This window comes from Sciurus vulgaris, assembly GCF_902686455.1.
Source record: "Sciurus vulgaris genome assembly, chromosome: 3".
In the NCBI taxonomy this organism is placed as follows: Eukaryota; Metazoa; Chordata; class Mammalia; order Rodentia; family Sciuridae; genus Sciurus; species Sciurus vulgaris.
The window spans coordinates 104,635,212-104,655,073 of record NC_136463.1 but is presented as its reverse complement, the minus strand read 5'-3'; the positions used below and the strand labels follow the sequence as shown (position 1 = coordinate 104,655,073).

The 19,862-nt window shown below is 41.4% G+C and overlaps 1 protein-coding gene across 5 annotated transcripts in view; it reads right to left on the bottom strand.

The window, feature by feature from the left end:
* The window catches only part of LYPD6 (LY6/PLAUR domain containing 6), a 138,964-nt gene that overhangs the window by 39,167 nt on the left and 79,935 nt on the right, over positions 1-19,862 (bottom strand). Inside the window, exons 2-3 of one of the 5 annotated variants that reach the window (XM_079134389.1) lie at positions 18,088-18,181; positions 16,936-17,081 (exon numbers count right to left, since the gene is read on the bottom strand). The exons of 3 other annotated variants lie outside the window; for them this stretch is intronic. The gene's annotated coding sequence lies outside the window, so the exon portion shown is untranslated. The remainder of the gene's footprint in view (positions 1-16,935; positions 17,082-18,087; positions 18,182-19,862) is intronic. One more of the 5 variants, XM_079134390.1, reaches the window with a different exon arrangement.

Sequence of the window (19,862 nt, the reverse complement as noted above, 5' to 3'; positions counted from 1 at the left end):
GCTGGTTTTATTCCAATGGATTATTTGCTACATTCTGAAATAGGAAAAAAAAATTATTTTGAAATCTATTGAATTTCTTCACTCCGGAGAAAGTTGAAAAGAGCTGCATTCTGAATTTTTACTCTGGGGATGGTACTAGATAATATAAAGAAGAATTTCTACACCTTGTTCTAGAGGTAAAGTAATAGAATTGTAACCTAGGCCAAGTTTTATAATCTATACACTAATTACTATTTCATATTGTTGTGGTTTAATACAAAAGTCCCCCATAGGCTCATGTGTTGAAGGTTGGTCCCTACTGCAACAATGTTCAGAGGTGGGACTTTGGGGATGTGATTGGATCATGAGGGGGTTGACTGGGCTATTAGGAGGTGGGACCCAGAAGGAGTAGGTCACTGGGCACGTGCCTCTGAATGGTATATCTTGTCCCCAGTCCCATTCTCTCTTGCACTCTCTCGCTCTGCTTCCTGGCTGCTGTTAGGTGAGCAGCTCTGCTTTGCCAAACCCTCTCAATCATGATGCTCTGCCTCATCACAGGTCCATATCAATGGAGCCAGAGGACCATGGACTTAGACCTCTGAAACCTCTGAAACCATGAGCCAAAATAAATCTGTGCTCCTTTAAGTTGATGTTCTCAGGTTATTCTGTCACAGTGACAAAAAGTTAACTAACACCCATGTAGAATCCTTAGAGTAAACACTCCCATTCCTTAAACTGGTCACCAGAAAGAAATTAAGCATTTCTGAAAGCTTTGGTGACTTAAGAACCATGCACTAAAGAACAAAACTTCTGTGCTCAGTCAATGTAAACACAATTGTGAAGTAGAGATAATGCAAATCTAAATATGTTCCAATAGTATTCAAATTGATATTTGAAATGGCTGATATGAAAGCATAGTGGAAGTCTAAGGCTTGAAAGATTATGGCAAATCTTGATTTAATTTTGAGTATGTATAGGTAGATTGGTGGTGATTTAATGACCCAAAAGAGTTAATTCAATTCCTCAAAGTATAAACTAAAGTCATGTCTTCATGAAGTTATGTCTACTTAAATTTATCATTCTGACCTCAGGTACACTTCTTGCAATTTGGGAATTGCTCAGAATATGTGGTAGTTTAAAAACATGCTCAAAAATTCTTTGACATACTTCCATTGACAAATGAAGACTACATCTTCTACTTGAGTCTGGGCAAACTTTATTAATTAGTTGATCAGAGTGTGATAGAAATGACACTATGTAACCTCTAAGGCCAGGTCACAGAAGATGTTGCAACTTAAACTCAGTGTTCTGAAGCCCTATCATGCCATATAATCAGTCTCAGTCACAGCACCTTGAGGCTGCCATGATGTAAGGAAGCTCAGGTAGTCCATACAGAGCTACAGAGGTTACATAAAGAGAGGGAGATGCCCAGCCAGCCCCAGCTGCTCCCATCTTCTCTCCTCCCCACTCTTCCAGTTCTAGCCATAGTCTGATTGCAATTGAACAGAGACTCTCAGAAGAGGGTACACAAGCTCTTTCCACATTACTGATTCACAAAAACCATGAGCAATAACAAAATGCTGGTTACTGCCTCCTGCCACTAAGTTTTGGGGTGATTTGTTAAGCAGCAATCTTGGAACATAAGAAAATAGAGTCAAAGAATGAAATAGGAACTTTAATTCAGCTTATAAAGATAATTGCATTTTGCAGGGCACATTGGTTGTAAAGTTCGGAAATCCAGATCAAACAGGCTGTAACCAAAGTTGGAACTAGGAGGAAAGGGGAAGATTTATAATGTCTCCTTAACTGTTCAGACATGGCCAGACTGTTAACCCTGCCTGCAGTAATTCATGCCTCAACTTCACTCTACCTGCTCTTTTGCCCTTATTCTACCTCAGGTTCTCTCAAACTATGGCTACCAGCAACACCAGAAGCATTCAAGGAGTCCCTTTCCCAGGTGTTTCTGAGAAAACTCTAAGAAAGGAAGCAGGCATCTTGGACCTATAACTAGCCAGGATTATTTGACATTCCAATTGGCCAAGTGGCTTCTGTTACTAGAACAAGGGTTCAGTGTCAACTTCATTGAAATTACATGGTTTGTGAGTGGGGAGGTCCTGGTTTCCAAAGGAAAATCCAGGTATTGTCATTTGAAGAAAGCAGCCTGGATAATGGAACAGGAAAAATCACACAAATGTCCACTACAATATATACAATATTTGAAATAACTCATTAGCCTGGAAGTACAAAATGAAGTTAAAGGTAGCTCAAATGTACATTTCTGGAAGATGGGAATGTTACCTGCAACATGATTTTCTTCTCTTAAAAATATCACTTCATTACAATTTTCAAATCAAAACATAAGGTTGAAACAATGAAAATACAGTTCTAGTATGTGTTTAGAATCAGTTCTGCCCTATACTCTCCCTTTCTTATGGAAATGGGTCCTCCCCTACTCCCATCACACATTGCTATAGGGGAGCCCTGTGACTGACCACTGATGTTTGGCCAGGGTTGGACACCTGATCCAACCAGGGAAATTGGAGTTTTTTCTGAATATTTTTCAAACTACAATTTAAAAAGACAATAAGCGCTCTCTGGTGTAAGAGTCAAAATAGGAAGTTTGGGAATATGTATATACGCCGTGTTCCTCCCCATGTATGAGAAGCTGACTGCCTGAGAAGAGAACAGCTCCAACTACAGACAATCCTTGTCTTTTTGGTTGATTTTTAAGTCTTCCCCTAAGTATTATAGTAGCCTCAGTATTTGTACAACAAATGCTGCTGTTGCCCAGGCAAGTCCAAGTTCTGTCCCCTGCAAACACAAGCTTCCATCAATTTGAAATATTTCCAAAAAGGACAGGCACCAGCTTAAATTTCCCTACATAATAAATGCCTTTTACCTAATACTTCCTTCAAGTTTATCAGCTAACAGGTTAGAGTTGGCTTTTACAATGACAATAATGGTGAACTGGCCAGAAAGGACTCCTTTTGGATTTCTTAAATACTAATGCTTCATTTTCAGACCTACAGGGAGACAGATGTTCAAATATTTCTAGTCTGAATTGAAGATTTATTTGCATAAAAATCAATGCTTTAAAAAAATGTCCATTTCTTTTTCTGGAGCCTGTTGGCAAGGCTAGACTTACAGGGAAAAGCTGCCTTTCTGTCTTGTCCCAATCTGATTTAACAGTCAATTGCATCAAAAAAGCTTCAATTCCCCAAGGATAAATGATGTCTGGACAAGGATGCCCAGAAAGACATTCACATTTCAAAGGATGCTGTATTTACTCCAGGAGCATCTGCTTGTTGGTTCCTTCAACTCAAAAGTTCTTAAGAACTGAAGAAAAGGCATTTTGAAGTTCAAATAACAGGAAGAGAATGCAGCCAAGGAGTGCCCCATGCAGGAATCAACCTTGTTAGCAACATACTGACATTTTTCATTTACTTGGAAGAGGGGTGACAGTTTGAAGAAATTCTTGTTTTGCGTCTTTTATTAAACTTCTCTTTTTTTTCTTGTATATGAATGTTCTTTTTTATCATTGATTTTTTATTTGATCTAATTAGTTGTACATGACAGTAAAATGCATTTATACATCTTGACAGATCATACATAAGGGGAGTATAATTTCTCATTTTTCTGATTGTACATAAACTTCTCTTTTTAAGAATATAATATTTTCATTTTACTTTTTTCTTAGAAATTTTTATCCTAGAGACCTTCCAAAAATGTAAAGTATAAAATATACACAGAAACAATATGATAGTTAAAAGTAGATGAAATCAAAACCAGATCTGCTCTTATGTTCAAAATAACCCAGTTCCAAATCCAACATTTTGATTATGAGGCATATGCCTTCTGTCTCTTGATCAAAGAATGGTTATCATAGCACCATACACAGGGAATCTTCTCCAGTGTAGCATTCATCTTCCACTAATTTGATGTGTTTTCAAAAATTTAGAAACATGGAAGAAGTGCTAGTCATAATTGCAGCGCAGACACTGCCTGCTGTCAGTCTATGGAGATATGCTACACAATTGGAACCAAATTTTATTGGCAGGGACCACTGCATGGTGCTCTGGGTCACTCTGTTTTGGTTTCAGAGGACTGGTGTCTGGGTTCTGTTGGGCTTGAGGCCTGTGAATTCCTACACATCACCCATACTGCTGCCACTGCCATGCTCGCTGATGTCCAGTGCTCCTGCTCCTCCTGGCACCCTCACCACGTTGTGCAAAAGCCATATGTACACAAGCAATCCTACATTTTTAACCTACTAATGAAATATTCTTCCCATCACTCTGTGTTGAAGTTCAACTCACAGAGAACATCCAGCTTTCTTTTGGGCTATCTACAGTGGAAGGTGCTCATCCATCCAAACCCCATGACATAAGCTGAGCCCAGAATTCTTTTTCTCCCACTCCAGCTTACAAATTATGTCTCTTCCTCTTTACCCCATTTCTTCTCCTCATCTCAAAGGCCACACCCATCTGTCCCTTTAGCTAGCTGTCAAGGAGTGGAAGGAGAACATGAAGATCAGGACTCACCTTCAACCATTAAAATCATGTAACCTGGTCTCGACTGTCACCCAGGATGGAGAAGAAACTCATGCTGAGTCTTTGGTACTGCCTTGCATAGAGCAGGGCACTGCCCATGGTTCTGAGTTCCTTTTTGCTTCTTCACTTTTTCATTCATATATCCATTCATCACCCTCCATGAGGCAAGCATAGATAATGTTATCTATTATATGTTATTGTAATATTTCCAGTTTATGGGGTAGGAGAGTCAGTCTGTTCTCTCTTCTTGTAGGAATATTTTTTAAAAAATCAAATGGCAAACATCAAAACAATGGCTTCCAGAAAAACTCTATGGCCAAACCACTATTTTCAAATTACTGGGTTCCTTGGAAACTAATTTCTAACTTATAAAAATTGTCTCTCCTTTGATAAAGAACATGCTTTTATAGCAAATCTATCCATGTACTTGTCCTCCAAATCTCTGGTACCTTCAGCTATATAAAATATGTCTCCTAAGTGCTCAAGACCACCAGAGTTTCAGAAAGGGAGCTAGAATTAGGATTGGCTAAAACACTCTAAACTATAACTTGACTTTTCGAGCACACTTAACTATTTTGTACAATTATTTAGAGTTAGGAAAAATTTCCTCATCCTGAGTTTGAAGACAGTAGAATGCATCCAATGAATCCCAACTCTGTCACTGAGATGGGATTTCTTCCTTGGTAACACAGCAACTTAATTTACAAGTCTGCATAAGTAACGGTTATTAAGGAGACTATTATTGTAGCAAAGTAGAATACAATAAGATTTTACTTAGTATTTGCTCAGGCAAAAAAGGTCATAGGAGTTATTAATAAGAGGGTTGTACTTGATAATAGAAATTTTTTGTTTTTGCATCTAAACCCATTCACTTCATAGAAGCGGAGGAAAAAACCTTGAGTGGCCTCTTGTGAATAAGGGAATGAAGGAAATGTTGACTTGCCTAGTGTACAGGGAAAAGATGAGTGTGAGCTATTTAGTCGACAGTGACATGTTTGAGGTTGTTGTGCTGTCCTCACAACCAAGGCCAGGTAAGATGTAAGATAGCAGGTAGAGGAGCCAGGTAACACAACCATGCCAACCCTAAATAGGCCCTCTGGGGATGGAGATAACAGTGAAATCCAACAAGACATTCGTATTACTTCCTATCAAACAGAACAGCTTGTCTGGAAGAAGAAAGAAAGGAAGAAATGAGAGACACAGGGATGGCACAGAACTTGGGAGACAGATGCTAGCTGTGGAGTGCCTCTGATTCAAAATTATTCCATTGATTCTTATCAGATTGATAACTGGAACCCAATGCTGGCTTCAGAAAAACCCTAAGATTCCAATACCGTCTCTGAGTATGGACCTTAGGGAGGAGGGAGAGAGGGTGCTCCAATGGCAATGAGAGGCATCAGAGCTAGGTAGACAGGAGATCTTCAAGCTTTCTGTGATCTGGCTCTTGCCTAGCTCTCCTCCTTCAGTGATAGAACCATGAGGCACAGGTCTCTAAGGCACCATGCTGCTTCTCTGCTGCTCACTCGATGCTTTGGCTGCTGATGTTCCCCTTGATGAACTTCCACTCTACTTAACGCTCACATTGCAAGCCACATCCTTTTGAAAGTCTTAACCCTCATCCTCTACCCTCCCACAAGATCAGTTAGGACCCACTTTCTCCGTTCCTGCTGTGTCCTATCTGTGGTGCTCAGATATCTTGTTTCACAGTGATAAGGGCAATCGGCTTTGTATTTTGACAGATTTGAGTTCAAGTCCTAGCTCTGTCACTTGTTAGGACTGTGACCTTGTGCACATCTCCAAAATGGAACTTCTATCATCATCTATCCTATGTGGTATGAATTAATATAGCATATGCAATTTTCATTAATTACTGTTATTAGTAACTTATACTATGATTATTAAGGTGATTGTTTCTCCTACTAGATTATAAGTTCCTTAAAGGCATGAATTTTACAGACATTTATGTTTAGGTTCTCAGTACCTAGTACACAAGGAGGTATGTGATAGCAGGTATGCTAAATAAATTAATTCTAAATAGAAATAATCACAATATAGTAATTATTTTCTAAAATAGAGGTATTTATGTATGTATACACACTGATACACACATACATATGTATGCTTGCTACAGGCACTCAAAGAAAGAATTAGGGGGGTCACTGAGGGGAACAGAAGAAGTTCCCTTGAAAGAGTGACATCTTTTAGAGATTCTCGGTATCGAACCTCAGGGAACTGACTTATTTTATCCTAAATTCCCAGAATCCAAGGCAAACTTTAAGAAAAGTCTGTAGGAACTAAGCAGACACTGAAAGAGGTAGGTATATAATCTTTTTCTCATAGAAAAAATTGACAATATGACTTTTCCCAGGGGTCTTTGGTTAGACAGAGGACAGCCTATGAGAAGGTAGATCAATCCAGACTACAGTGAAGCATCCTCATGTCCCTACAGAAAGCAGGTAAAACTAAGTGGCAAATCTTCTTATGCCTTCAAGTAATAGCCTCTTAGGGTTGCACTGGACCAGCAAATGGTTGTGGCCCATGTCTCCCAAATCAAGCTTATTCAGAGGTGTCCATGGGAAATGCTGAGCATTAAGAGTGGTCTTTTGGTGAGTAACAATGCACACCAGCCCATGCAAAGCTCTGAAAAGCACTGCAGTGAAGCAGCCTCTTTGGTTTTGCTTACTCCAGCTCTTTTCACTTACTTCAATGGGGATACACCCTTCCCAAAGAACATTGCTTTAAAAAACACCTGTTAACTAGTTTACTTTTCTGGGCAAAAAACGATCACTGGGAAACTCAGTACCTATTCAAATCATGTCATTTTATACATGAAGATATTGAGGAACAGAGTATAGGGGGTTTTCAGTCACATCCAGTGTGGATGAGAAAAGGGTTAACTGCCAGAGGACAATGCTGGCTATAAATCAATCCATTACCCATAAACTTTTCTAATCAATAAACACATAAGAGCCAATACTCTTTTCAAATGAGAGGGGGTGTGATGGATTGGGCAATACCAGATCCGGCCTCTAACAAGATGGAGGCGCACCACTCTTTATTTATAGTCACACAGGTAAAGGGCGCCAACACCAGGAGGGGCTTCTTCTGTGATGGACAGGATGGGGTGGAGTTAGGGGAGGCATTTGCTCAGGGAAACTAGCATATAACCAGACAGTGAATCACTCCCATGCAGGGCCACATACTCCCCAGTGATCTGAGATAGTCCTCCACGGCTGCCAGTTCCTGGAAGTTAGGCCTCAGTATCCCAAGGCTCAACCAAGTCTGATTTTGCTAGATAAGGGATGACTCCCCACAACAGAGTACTTATGGTATCTGTCCCCAGGCAAAACGTCAAGAAACCACTAGAGTCTCAAGTGTGGCCTTGTTTCCCAACTACCCCATCTAGGATGTTTGCTACTATGGCCTTCTATGCCACAAGGAGACATTCTCAGTTCTAAGTCTTACTTAAGTTCAATAAAGAGAGAGGCAGTACCCTTAGTTTGTGATGTAAAGGGTGGCTAAAAAAAAAGTACCCCAAATCTGTACCCCATCTATCAAAATTCTTCTCACATACCAAGTAGAAATATATTGAGGTTCATAAATGTTTTATTTTAAAAACATAATATAGTAGTACCCCCTTGTCTACAGTTTCACTTTCTGCACTTTCAGTTATCTACAGTCACACACAGTCCAAAAATATCAAATGGAAAATTCTGGAAACAATTCACATATTTTCAATTTCACACTGTTCTGAATAGGTAAATAAAATCTCTAGGACCACCATGCCCCTTCCCATATAGAACATGAACGATCCTTTTGTCCAGTATATCCACACTGTATATGTTACCCACCTATTTATTACTTAGTAGTTGTATTAGCTAGGGTTATCCAGAGGAACATAACTATAAAATGAATATATAATTATAAAAGGAGTTTATTAGCTTGGTGAACCCAATCAGAGGCTAGAGAGCTGGGAAAACCAAGATCTGCTCAGTCTAATAAGCTCAGGACAGGAGGGACCAAAGATATAGCCCCAGCCTGAGGCCAAAGGCTTGGAAGCTCCCTGGAGAGTTGCTGGTGGAAGTTCTCATTCAAAGGCTGAAGAATCTGGAGTCTGATGTCTGCAGGTGATGATGGCAGCAAAACAAACAAAACAACAAACAATATCTGCTCTAGAAGAGTTGAGCTTGCCTGTGCCTGTGAGTTCCTACCCTCCCACTTCCCACTTTTTGTTCCATCTGGGCCTCTAGCCTAATGGACAGTACTGATCACATCCAGGTTGGGGCTTCCCCGCTCAGCTTGCTGACCAACATGCCAGTCATCTCTGGAAACACTCTCACAGACATACCTGGAAATGTGCTTTACCAACTAGCGGTCTTTCAATCCAGTCAAATTGACAACCAAGATTAACCATCACAGTAGCCAGTTCGGTCATCAGATTGATTATCTGGGTATCAAAGTGTTTATGTTCAAGTAACCCTTATTTTACTTAATGCTAGCCCCAAAGTGCAAGATAGGGATGCTGGCAATTCAGATAAACCAAAGAGAAGTTGGAAAGCACTTCCTTTAAGTGAAAAAGTCCAAGTTCTCAACTTAATAGGGAAAGGAAACAAATGACATGCTGAGGTTGCTAAGATCTACAGTAGAAATAAATCTTCAATCAGTGAAATTGTGAAGAAGGAAAAGAAATCTGCGCTCATTTTGCTGTTGCACCTCAAACTACAAACGTTATGGCCACAGTGGGTGATAAATGCTTACTGAAGATGGGAAAAGGCATCGGATTACAGGGTTTGGTACTACAATGGTTACAGCACCCACTGGGAGTCTCAGAATGCATCCCCTGTGGGTAAGGGAGAAGGACTACCCCTGGATGGCTGCTGAAGATAACCTCCTGTGTAGGAGGCTCAAATCAACGTGATTCCCTGACCATCGAGTGCCAGCCAGGATGCAGCTGCCCATGGTACTGATGAGAGAAGGAGGAGAGGCAACCTTATACCTGCTTTCCCTCTTGGGGGCAGGTGGTTACCTGTGCCATTCCTCTCCCCTGTCAAAACAACCTAGGATCCCTTACATCCTGTAGATCCTGATAAGCTTCTAGGTTCCTTTCAATGATTGAACAAGCCTACAAGTCCTAGGACACAGGAAATGAGATGTTAAATTTCAGTGTGACAACATGGGTGAACCTGGAGGACCTTGTGCTAAGAGAAAGAAGCCAGGCACAGAAAGGCGAATACCCCACGATTTCATTATATGTGGAATCTAAGAAATTTGAACTCTGAAACAGAGAGGAGAATGGTTGATGCTGAGACTGTTGGCAGATGAGGGTGGGGTGCATGGAGAGATGCTGGTCAAGGGGTACAAAGTTTCAGTTAGAAAGGAGGAGTAAGTTCTGCAGATCTGTTGTTGAACATGGTACCTCTAGTTAATATGACTGTATTATATACTTAAAAATTGCTCAGACAAATGAATTTAAATATCCCCAGTCCCCAAAATGAAAAGTTTGTGAGGTAATAAATATGGTAATTAGCTCGAGCAAATCATTTCATAATGTATATGCACCTGAGAACATCATACTGTAAGTGCAATTTTAAAATAAATGAATTAATATTAAATATACAAATAATAGGGGAAAACTCCAAAGTGCCATTGCCAGAGGTGTCTGTATCACAGTTTGTGAAGCATAACCCTCAGAGTACCTGACTGCACAGGTACATGCCACAGCCCTGCTCCTACCAAGGCCCTGCTCCTAATTTTTTGGTTACAATTTTGTAGTCTTCATTGAGGAAGGCTGCACTCTAAAAAAAACTGGATCAGTCAGTCAACCCTGGCCAGAATAGTGCAAGAGCAATTTTTATGATTAGGAATAATATGCTTGCTTTTCTCTGAGAGGAGTTAGGTTGATAAGTAAAAACATGAGTTGCCACTCTACTTTCATAGACAGGAACCCCCCAGAAGAGGGGAAAATGGCATGATAATAAGGCAGGCTCTCTCAAACCTAGGGAAGTGGAATTGGAATTTGAGAAAACCAAAGACCAAGCAAGCGCCCTCTTCCCCAGCTTTCTCCAGCATTTCCCTGGGCACATCGCCAGAACCACTCAGAGAAGAGTGAGGGGCCCTGGGTCAAGCAAGGTCAAGAGAGAGGCCTTAGATTTAGATAGCATGTGTCTTTCAGCTGTTCTAAGAAAGCTCAGAGAAACTGCTTCATCTTATCATATCTGCCACAGCAGAGCCTGGGTAGACCAGGAGGCCCTCTAAGAGCAGCAACGCCCAACAGCCAGAGTAGGACTGCCCAGGAACACCGAGGGGTGCCACAGGACTCCAGAGCACACAGACCCCAGACTCCTCTACTCACCTACTAGGACTACTGTGAGGACACAAGGGACAGTGCATTACAGTGGTTTGGTGCAGGTCTGAGAGTATGGGCTCTATGGTCAGTCCTTGCTACTATAGCTCAATAACCTTGGGCAGCTTTCCTAACCTCTATGTCCCTTGATTTGCTCATCTGCAAAATGGGGAAATTATTGCTAGCTCATACTGCTCTTATGAGGATTAATGGGGACAGCACACATAAATCACTTGGGAAAATGCCTACCACATACTTGAGAGGTAACATCATTCTCCAAGTTGGCAGGAGGTGGTCTAGCAAGACACCTGGTTATTCACGTGGGTCAAGAAACTGCCTGGGAACCACTTGCTTCCCAGTCCAGAAAGGACCTGCGAGAGGTCTTTTTAAAAGTGCCACAAAGTACCAAGATCTATGAAGGGAAATCAAAAGCTGGAGGCATATTTCTATCAAGTTTTCCAGCTGATTCCAAGCTAAGATCTGCATCCTGGATTCAGGATAAAAACACAATGGATATATTAAATGAGGAAGGTTAGAGAGGGTCTAGGGAGAATTTGTCACATTTGAAAAATGTTTTTTTTTTTCCCTAAAAGGGGTAAAAATAAAATCTCACAGACAAAAACTCTCCTATCCTCAGTGTTAATGACTAATGCTCCTTAAGAAACTACTTATGTATGCAGAAAGCTGGTATATAGTTTTCAAGTTCAATAAGAATTGCCAAATAAAAATATTACATTAAAATCTTATACATTAATTAAATAAGATGGAAAATAGAAGCAATGATACTAACATTTATTGAGTACTTATAGAATTGGATGATATGAAATAGCCACTATTTCATCACTTTTGACCTACAAATATGGTAATTGTGTTTGGCTCAACCCAGTAAGTACAGGTGCATGCTGTCTTCAATCTCTACTACATCCAGATGTAGTAGGGTAATCATCATCCCACTTTACAGATGAGGAAACTGGAGCATAAGAAACACATTTTCAAACATCCTACAGAATTGGCAGGTGCCAGAGGACTCACTTGCCCCAGAGTGAGTGATGTGGCTTTGGGAAGCTTTGACCTAGAAGGAATAGTGTCTCAGATGGGGAGATGCAGGAAGGGTCTCACCCAGGTAAGAGTTCAGGGCAGTCAATAGACCTAGAAGAAAACAGAGCAATGTTTTCTGCTGGAGGGAGGGACCACTGAACCACCTTGACTTGGTTTCCTGTCATTTTTGTTAGAGCTGGGCAAAAAGGGGGCTTTGCTGGCACTTGCTACAAAGACAGGTGATGGTCCCTGGGGAACAACAGTTCAGTGTGTGAAAGCTGGTAAACGGGGAGAGCCAGGGCAAAGGATGAGGAAAGGAGGGGGAGAAAGGAGGACAAGAAGGATATCCTGAAAGAACCCCAAAAAGTTTCCAAACTTGCTGCATGTTGGACTGTTGGACTCAACTTGGGATCTCTAAAAATACTGACTCTTGCTCTCACTCTTTACAATTTTATTGGTATGGGCTTGACCTTGGTACTGGGACTTCAAAAAACTTCCAGGTGATCCTAAATTTGCAGCAAAGTTTAGGAAACTTTATAACTTTTCTGCAAGTAGTTGGTGGAAAGAAAGAGCCCAAAATGCATTTTGTTCTTCCATGGGCCCTGGCAGACAGCACTGGGAAGCTCCCCCATTCTGCTCCATTAAGGGACAATTAAGCAGTTCAACACTATCAGAGTCATTTATTCCTTTGGATCTCCTCCGTCTCTTCTTTCTCTGACTCTTACCAGTCATCGAGGAAAGGAGTGGGCAGGCTTACCTTCAAAACTGCCATGGCAGCCTTCCTGCTTTCTACAAGCTCAGGCCCTAAATGTGTCAGGATTCTCCTCCCTTCTTTGGTAATCACTCCCCTAAAGTGGTTCTCACCCTTTGGATGAAGCCCTAGTCCCATGTTGCCCCTGAAATGCTCCAGGGTGAAGTTCACTCCACCTTTCCCACCTAGCACACTCACTTTTATGACAACAAAAGAGAAAACACCTTGAGGCCTCTACAGGGGCAACACATACTCAAAGCCATTACTCAGAGGGATGGGTGAGTTTCTGAGAAAGGAAGCATGCCAGCACTTTCGGAGGGTGGGAAAGAGACAGCCTTTGCAGACTGTAGACTTGAGCCTGAGCTCAAGCTCTGCTACAAACAGTCACATGAACTTGAAGAACTAAACTTCCCTGGGGTTCAGTTCCCTCGTGTTCAGGTACACCAAGATGCCTTCCACTCACAAGGACCCCACTCTGACATTTCCACTGTGAGTAATGATGACTCTTAAAGCTAAGCCTTGATTGTGACTCCCCTCTGCCTTCCTTTAATGGTGGCAAATTTTCCATCTTGTCTGACTTTCTAGTCACTTGTTCTGATGTTATTCACAGAAGGCAAAAAGATGGATGGGATTAAGGCAAAAGAGAACAAAGACCAGTAATGCAGTCAGGAATACAAAGGAAAGGTAATGATACGTTCATCTTGATTTCTCTCTGTAAAGTCAGGATTACAGACTGGTGGGTAACCAGCACCGTGCAGTTTATGCAGTTTCACTGTACCCTGTGGGGTCTTTCTCCTGTGGCGCAAAGAAAAAAATCTCCTGAATGCATATGGTAGAGAACTGCCCTACAAGAGGCAAAGGACCTGATCAAAGGTCTTGAAAGACTGGGATTTGATATGAGATGACTGGTTGCTAAAGTTCTTACTTTTATGCTTACAGGGCCCAGGAGTTTCCAGCCAGTGTGTCTGTGCAGGTGCATAGTAGGTAGTGATGATAAATGCTCCACTGAGTTACACCCACAAGGGCAGCAGAATAAAGGGTCTAAGTTAGACTGCCCAATAAGACTTCCTGCAGAGATAGACACATGCTATGTCACACTGTCTATGTCAGTACATGTGGCTGATGAGCAACTGAAATGTGTGCCCAAAGAACTAAATTTTATTGTTCTTAATTGTAATTTAAGTTGAACAGTCACATGTGGCCAGTGGCCACAGTATTGGATAGTGCGGTCTTGAATTAATGATAAATGAATAAGCAAGCCACTTAAGAGTTGTGACTTCAGAATCAATTAGGACTAGAGCGAAGTAGATTGGTTATTACCCAGCTGAATACCAACACATCATGTTAATTAAATCAGAAAATATGACAAGACTACTTCTATGGGAGACACTCTAGGCTTGATCAGTGCTGCGGGGTCAAAGGCTATAAAAAGGAAGGGAATGGAGCTAGGTGACAGAGTTTGAGGAGTGTCACCGAGACCCACTCTAGCCTCAACTTTTGCTTTTAGTCGATGGCTGAAAATGTTAGCTTATTATATGAGAAGAATCATTCTAAATATTTTACATTTGATTTTGTCAATTTCCTATGAGAAAGGTTATTATTTTTAATCCCAAGTTTTACACATGAGCAAACCAAGGAAAAGGAAGAACAGGTCAGTTGTCACGCAGGTGGTGTGGTGGAGTGGAAACCTGAATTGAGGCAGCGGGTTCACACACCATGCCAAGTCTTCGGTCATTTAGAAACTATGGTGAAAAAAAGAGCTGTCTCTGGGAGGAGGATACCTGGTTCAGTGCCCCTGCCCAGGCCTTCCATGATCTTCCAGTCCCTTCCCAGGCCATTAAAGTCCAGGGAAACACAGAGCATAGGCATGTGAGAGAGGGTGTCTCCAGAGAAGCATTTCCGTTACATGTGGGAAGTCGAACTCCGTCTTAATCCAGTTTGCCTGGACTACAAAACACAGGTAGTTCTAAAGTCCATGCCTCGTTATTCCAAAACAGGTTATTACCCATTTCAGATGGTTCCTAATTTTTGTGTTGTAGATAATGTTGTGAGTAGCGTCCTTGTTACTATACCAAGTAGTCTAGTCCCCACTGCTTTCTTAGGAGAAAAAAAAAAAAAAAACTCCTAAAATGGCAGAGTAGGGAGTAATAATAGGATCTTGGTTTGCACTAGTTAGACTCGTAAGAATGCTGATAGTTTCCCTTTCCTTGGAATTGTGTCACAGAGTGATAAGTCTGGTTCAGAGTATTTCATTTCCTCCTGCTTACAATCAAGTGGTAAGGAAAAGGTCCTTTTTTAGTCCTTTCCTGCTGCAGGATTTGGTAATGCCAAGAAGACTAAGTCCAGGTGCAATCAGGAGTTTACTGACTGCAAACTGAATACAGCCAGTTTCCATTTACACTAAGACTTGTGAACAAGGCACTTCTCCAATGCTTATTACTCTGCAGGTTTGACATCTCCCAGTTGTATGTAACTCAATGCTCACAACCAAAATGCATCATGAATTCCAGATTAATTGTAGGTTTAGCTGGGAGAGTTCATTCATTTAATAAATATTTACTGCATCTATTAGGTATTGGGTTCTGCTCTAGTTTCTAGGTTTATAGAGGAAACAAACAGATGAAAACAATATTTGATATTGTGGTTCAATATATTTCTGGTTTACCCTACCTCAGTAGTTTTGGAAGAAAAATTGATTCAATATAAATTAATATTAGGGTTCAGTTCAAGATCCAGTTGATTAAATATAGCTTATTAATATTTTTGGCTCAGCACATTTCAAATTTCTTCTAGTGGTATGATCCTTGGGAATGCTTTACTATAAAATGCAATAGCAAAAATATAATACATCAGTTCCTTTCTGAACCCAGCAGATCCCCAAATCCCAGAATTGTTCTGGACAGTTTTTCCCTCCTAATATTTAATTGCCCTTGTTCTACTGATCTTACCTTCTAAATACTTTTCAAATAAGTCCTTTCTTTTTCATCATGTGGCCAGAACTTCAGTTCCCATCCTTAATTTTTGTGTGGACTATTGCAATTGATTATAAACTGTCCTCACTACCTACAGTTTCTTTTCTTTAGAATTTTTCTGTATTATAGTTTTCGAAAACAGAGATCTAATAATGTAGCTCTACAGTGAGAAATCTCCAATGGTTCCTACTGCCCGCAGGAAATCGTTTAAATTCTTTACCATTACTACAAGGCACTATAGTGCTTACAGAAAACCTCAGTGGGAGAATCACAAAGTAGGTTCCTAGGATTCTGGAGCAAGGTCATACCATTTACAATAGAGAAGTATACCCTTTTGAGAAACAACTCTTGGCATGTTACTAAGTCCTGTGAAAGAGAGTATGTTCATGTAATAACAATGGCTTGGCATGCTATTAAGCCTGACCATGTTACTTGCTAGCACATGAGAAAGCATTCTGAATTTAGCAGGGCTCAGTAACATGCCAAGGCATTCATATGTAGCAGGACCTCAGCCAGCACCTTCTGGGGGTTTCTGGAATGCCTGTGCCATAAGCATGGGGTCTTATATACCATAGCAAGCATCTGCCTAGGACCTACTTCACCAAAAAGAGGTGCAGGATTAGGCTCAATGCTGTGGGATCCAGTGTTGTGTCACAAACTGCACCACCAGAAGCAGATGGCCTCACAGAATGCTAGAACAGCTTCTAAACATCAGCCGAAACCCCAGTTCAGAAGCAATCTTCTGAAAGAATGAGGTGCTACCCTCCAGGAAGCTGTGTGTGCACAATACCCAACTCCTCCTGTGATGCTGTTTCCCACTCAGGAAGAACACAGGAGCCCCAAAACCAAAGAGTATAAGCAAGAGTGGCTTCTTCTGTGACCTCCAATGGCCCACGGAGGGTAAGGAGGACTGTATGCTTCCTATACCTAACACTCTGGGTTCTGTAAGGTTTAAGGCCTGGTCCCCAAGGGCTGCACTCCTGCCAAAGTTCACAGTGAGGATTTTATTGAACTTCAAGATATAACTGCCACCAGGGCATCATCAACTCTTTTGTGCCCAGGGAACAACAGAATGACCAGGAAATTATTGATCCCAATTAGCAGGATAAGGTGGGGATGCTTTTACATACCAAAGACAAAGACAGGGCGTGGCATAGGAATGCACAGCAATTAACTTAGGTGCCTCCACTGCAACTTTGAACAGACATATGCCACAATCCCAGCCTGGGAAGGGCATGGCCACAAGGCTTAGGTTCCTGGAGAAGGAGTATTTGGGTCACACTCCAGAGACCCAAGACCTACCAAGGTGATGATTAAGGATGTAGCCAATGTTAACTGTGACAAAAAAGGAATGCAGTTTTCCCCTTGTCTTTCTCTCCTGTGTTCTCTCAGAAAGTGCAGCCCATGGAGGCCAGAGAGATGCCGCTCCTTTCATGTGAGTGGAGAATCTGTAAGGCACAAGGGATGAGTTGCCTGAATAAGCCTTTCAGCATTCCAGCTGTGGGGAACTCACTTAGCCCATGACCCTCGTCACTCTGCTCTAAAATCCATCACCACACTCACACTGAGGCCACACTACCTGCAGACTACACCAAGACAGTGACTGAGTGTGGCGGGGATACTAAAGCAGGTCCATTTGGGGGTGACAGGGGCTCTTTTAACAGGCACCTTGGGTTCAAAGTTAGCCTTGACAAACTTTTTTGAATTTTCTGGGTAGACCCATTTACCCAGGCCCTCCCTTCTCTCTCCCTTCATTCCCTCCTTCACACAGTGGAGGCCTGCAGTCTGACAGCTCTCCTTACACCTCCAACTCCGGCTCCTATCCCTCTGAGATGTTCCCCCTAATAGGACAGATGCACAGTTGCTCCAGCTATATCTGCTGCATCATCCTCCTCATCTGCCTCTACCACATCTAAGCTCGCCACCCCTCTTCTGCCTAGCACCCCATGGTCGACCGAATACTTGCAGCACTTGCTGTAAGTCCTGTGTCAAGAATGCTCTTCCCCCTCTGCTTTCTCTCCCAGAACTAAGGCTTGGGAGCCAGTCTGGGCTGGCCCTGATTTCCCCATGGTCAGTTCAAGGGATCTGCTTGGCTACAGAGCATAGATTCCTCCACATCTTACACAAAGTTGTAGGGTTCTAGACATCTGTTCCACCCAGCATGCATCCCACAAGGGGGGTCTCAAGATGGTGATGAGATCTGGAGTGTGCATCCAGCTATAAGCAACCGTCACTACTCAGCAGTACTTCTGTACCCTATGGCCTGAGGGCTGCCAGGAGGGGTAGGGAGGTGACTCTGTTGAGTTTTTAACAAAACCTCAGAAATTAAAATTTTTTAAATTGTGAAATGATTGTGTTTAGATTTTTCATTGTGAGATTGTTGGACTTTAAATGCTATAAACCAATTCAAAATTAAAAGGAAATTCAACAGGAGGGCAAGCAAAATACACTCACTGTTTGGCTCATGCCTGCTTGCTGGCGTCCACCCGTCTGACGGGCTTCCACAGTGTCACCCAGACCCCTGTGGCATGCACTCCAACAGGCTGCGCTGCTTGGCAATTTTAAGATGTCAGATCAATACAGTTTTGACTTCGTCCTTTCAGTTCGTTGGGTATTTCATAACCCCAAGCATCTGCAGACTGCATTAGCCTCACCAAGGAGGCAATGAATTCACTGTCTTAGTCAACAAATATCTTCTGGGAACCCAACACGGGCCAAGCCCTGTGCCATGATATGAAAATTCAGATTTGAATTAGAATCAGCACTTACTCTCGAGAAAAATCAGAATTTGATAAGAAATGTAAAAAGCATGATTGCATTATTTGAGGAGTAAGGTCCTATTAATACATTTATTCTCTACTAAAGGCAAACATTGATTTCTCAAAAAATAGTAACATCCTTCAAACAAACAAAAATATAACACAAATAAACACAAAATACTATTCTTAGAAATAACTTTAAACTATAACTTGGCCATTTCCAAAGAAATATTTTAATGGATGAATAATCTTATCATCATAAATTTACAGAAAGTAAATGAGAATGCAAGAAATGTGAATAATGAACATTTTAAAAATATTAATAAACATTTAGTAAATGTTTCAGTAAATGCTTTAATAAAATCACTTCATATTTGTAGGTTATTCCCACACCCTGAATTTTCTTTTTCTGGATAGTGACATAGAACACAAATTATTTTGAGGGAAGAAAACAAAAAGTACAATACAATTTACTTAACTGAATATCTGCCTTATCAAAGTTCCATTACTTATTATCTTATTTCTAGTGATATAAATTTATGAAGATGCACAAATACGATACCAACTAGGTTCTAGGGAAATGTGGCCGTGGATTATGGTATTGCAGAAGACCCATCTACATGCTGTAAAGATGCAAATGGCGACCCCTCATCCCTACCCTAACTAATGCACTTCTTTGGGAACCTGCAGAGGTTGCATGGTGTGTTCTCAGAGAGCTGTGAGATGCAGCACGTAGCTGGAACCCAGAAAGAAAGTGGACTTGGCAATGTTCCAAATCCCTCCCAATCCAGCAGTCACACGGCAAATCCATTGCCAGGTACCATCCTGGTTCTACAAAATAGACATGTGAACTTCACCTTCCTAATGACCCTGGCCAACACTTTAAAACACACAAATTGAAACTGCTTTGTGTCAGGGAGTATCAGGAGAATTTTAACAACTGGATTAAAAGGCCAATCAATTGGTAAATCCCCAAGGGAAGTGCTAATGCCAGGGAATAGATTAACTGTTAACTGATTTCAAGAACAAATGGAAAGTGCAAATCCCAGAGAAATGAGGTAGGAAAGGAGAGTAAGTGGGAGATAAGCAACTGAAAGAATTAGAGCCATAAAAACTGGTGTGATAAATCTGTTACAGTAGAAAGATGAAATTCTTCTCCTACTTCCTTTTCTTCCTACCTGCCCCCCTGCCCGCACCACACCAGGTTTCAGGGTTTTTTCTCTGCACATGAGAAAATTTAGGCTGATTTCCTCTGTTCATTTATTTTCCTGTATAATATTGTGATAAATCAGAGGATAAAGATGTGCCCAGTACTGGGGTACTGGAAAGAGGAGGTTGAGTTTATGAGTACATTTCAAATCTCTCCATATTGTTTGCGTTTTCTTACCATGTACAAGTACTCAAGGGCAAGCATAGGGTTTTTTGCAGGAAATGTTTAATTCCAAGCCAGCTTCCCCTACTATCTAGCAC